General features: G+C 36.7%; 1 long non-coding RNA gene across 2 annotated transcripts; it reads right to left on the reverse strand.

Moving 5' to 3' along the window:
* Positions 1 to 748: 748 nt before the first annotated feature.
* On the reverse strand, positions 749 to 1,519 carry LOC116174231. Of its 2 annotated transcripts, XR_004146061.1 has the most exons (3): positions 1,225 to 1,519; positions 1,080 to 1,173; positions 749 to 1,032 (listed from the first exon to the last, which is right to left on the reverse strand). It is a non-coding gene; the product is annotated as an uncharacterized LOC116174231 (long non-coding RNA). The 2 variants fall into 2 exon arrangements; XR_004146060.1 differs by having other exon boundaries at positions 749 to 1,173; positions 1,225 to 1,518.
* Between the last annotated feature and the right edge of the window lie 1,621 nt (positions 1,520 to 3,140).

The raw sequence follows: 3,140 nt of genomic DNA on the forward strand, positions 1-3,140 counted from the left end.
TTAAATTACCGCGCGTACGTACAGTGTGCCCCAGGTAGAACGGTACCATAGGGAAAAGGTATTTTTATTATACTTCATTGAAATCACCTTATTTACACCTGTATTAGAAATAATGGTATCTGGCCTTTTCCAGGTTAGCGCACGGAAAAACTTTTTCTACTACTACCCTTAGAATGACGTCATACTTGCTTCATTTTGAACAACAGAATATCGCCTATTCTCTGCTAGTAAAGTGGAATAATTTCATTCTAGCTCTTGTGATGGAATGAGCACATGTGGCGACATCTAATACAGGACATCCTAAAGCACAATTCTTAAACTGTCAAAATTTTAATTACGCTTGCGCCAGATTTTGAATTTTAAGGGCCGGTAGCACGAAAATGAATAGCAGTGGCCAGTGAGGATTTAATGGAACTTTCAAATACTCCCCCGGAAATCACCGCGGAAGCAGAACACGCAAAAAAATTTACTTCCTGACAAACCAAAAGTGTAGGAACATACATACAGCAAATTTTTGGAGTGGAGGATCAAGAAAAAAACCAACTCATTTTCAGAGAACGTAGTGCTAATTTACTTTAGCGAACTATCACAGGAAATTAAAGCATTCACATTGTGGAAAACGTAATCCACGGTGCGGTCTACGATACTTTTGAACAATTTATGTAGATATAAGCAGCTATGCATGCTAAGTTGCAGGCCTTAAAAACGCAATCCAGCGGCTCAAAAAGTCAAAAATTCTATCAACGAGCAAAGTAAAAATGTTTATTCAAAAAGCCCCCTCGACAGTTTATATCTACTATAACATTACACATTCAAATCGTTACTCGTTACATCATATCTATTTTACATTTAAAGGTTGCTCTTATAGTTGGCATTAGTGGTGCTTGTCGTAAGCACGAATCGTGTTCGTGGAACATAAAAATCGACCACATACAAGACTTAGGTGGAACTGTAGAACTGTAATTAGAATACCCAATACGAAAACTAACGTACAACGAAAGTTTACAATTACGGGGGACCACGTTGGTATACCTACAACCAAACATCAAGTTGCATATTGCTACAATGAATTAATATACCTCACTGCACTATACAAAAAGAACATCCAGATCCAAACAGTTAACATTGTTGGTCATCGAGAACACATTTCCTCCAGGAAGTTTTAAAACTAACCTAAAATATAATGCTCACTAAAATGTTACCTACACTCGTAGATATACTTACATACAAATTTTTCGAGTTTATTTCTGATTTGCGTCCATAACGTCCTCTTTGTAGCATTTTGTATTTGAATGCACATCATGAATTACATACCGGTCGCACACATCGAATACGTTTATCGTTTACGTTTATCTAAATCTAAATGATCCACGCCGATTCATACACTGCGCAGGACAGGACACATTCAACAAATGTGCACATTTGTAATTAATATCACAGAAAAGTTAGTATCCCTTTTCTGGGATAATATTGAGCGAAGAGAAATTGTCGAGAAAATTGTTTATACAGCCATTTAGAATCTGTCAAATATGCCACAGGGATCTGCTATACCAACCCACCGTACATAGACGTACCTACTAATGTGTGAATTGTCTATCGTTAGCCCTGCTTGTTTTATACATATTTTGCAAAAATTCGTCGTAGTAGTAGAAAAAATTATGTCTACCTATTACTTGTAAGGAATAGGTATTCAACGCTCGTGGAACCGTCACACTCGCCTTCGGCTCGTGTGACGAACTTTCCACTCGCGCGGAATACACTCTATCCATACTCGTTATAGAATATACTATTCCCGGTCCCTTTGATTCTTTCCGTGCGCTGAATATAATTACCCAAATTATTGCTACAAATTTACAAGGAAGTAAACTAATTTTCAGAAAATCTATATGCGTTGTAATGTTTTATATGTAAGCATTTTGCGTTTTAATTCGTAGATGTTTGAATATTTAGATAAAACTTCTTTGAGAATTTGTGACATTTTTTGACGTTTCGTCAAACTTATCTGAAATAAACTAATTAAACAAATCGCCTTTGAAATGATTTGAGAGTAACCATGAAAACGCATGTTCTATAACTGTTACAAAATAAAAATGTTAGCGAGTTTGTTGTTTTTTTTATCGATTTAAAAGAAGTAGGTATAATAAAAAATATCGTTCATTACACGTCCAGAAATGCTTTTTCCGTGCTTGTAAGTAAGTAGTAAGTAAGTAAGTAAAGTAAGTGGCCCTCCGGTTCCCCCCTGTTACTCGCCATGTGTGAGACTAAAATCTTTTAAATTAACCGTCACGAATTGGAAAAGAAATCATGATTGCTAAAAATCATGACAAACCCCAATTACCCGTTGCTCTGAAAACCTCACCGGCCGACTTGCTGCTGTTTAGTCGCCTTCTACGAGCAAATGTAACTTCAGAACTCTTATCTGGTTTGTAATTTGGGCTCGATTAAACACACGCATAAATTTACAGACAAAACAAAATGTAATCGAAACTGAAATAAAAATAGCCACTCAGGGCCCGATAACACATGTACCACGCAACAAGCGATCGATAAATAAACCAAAAAATAAAGTTGCGCTTTTCAACAAACAGGCCCACTAAGACATAAACCAAAAACTAAGCTGATGATGCTTCTAAACTTCACTTCGTTGACTGCACTTGAATCTCGACTTAGATTGTAATTACAATGACCCTTTTATGGTGCAAAAACTTTTTCTTAATCGCATACGCTTCCGCTCAAACGCGACTTATAACGTTCACTTAAATAAATACAGATCTCTAATCGCACCATTTAACTTTCTTCTACAAAAACTTTACATTCAAACAAGACTGACCGTCCCTTCAAAAACCTCCGATAACGGCAAAACTGACTGTTTTTCAACAAATACGCTCAAATACAGCTGAGTTACCACCACACACCACGATTGACGTCTGTCTGCTCTATTTAAAACCAGTTCTGTTTCTTTTAAACTTCCGCCTTCACTTCCTTAAGAAATTAATGCGTCGGTGAAGGATCAGCTGCACCAGTGTGTCCTTATCTGCGATATCACGTGCCTATCTTGAAACTAATTAGCTTACGCCGCGATAACAAAACTTCTTATCTACGACAGGAGATAAACTTCTTCAAATCTTACGCAATTATTT

Source organism: Photinus pyralis, unplaced genomic scaffold (assembly GCF_008802855.1).
Source record: "Photinus pyralis isolate 1611_PpyrPB1 unplaced genomic scaffold, Ppyr1.3 Ppyr1.4_LG6, whole genome shotgun sequence".
Taxonomy (NCBI): domain Eukaryota; kingdom Metazoa; phylum Arthropoda; class Insecta; order Coleoptera; family Lampyridae; genus Photinus; species Photinus pyralis.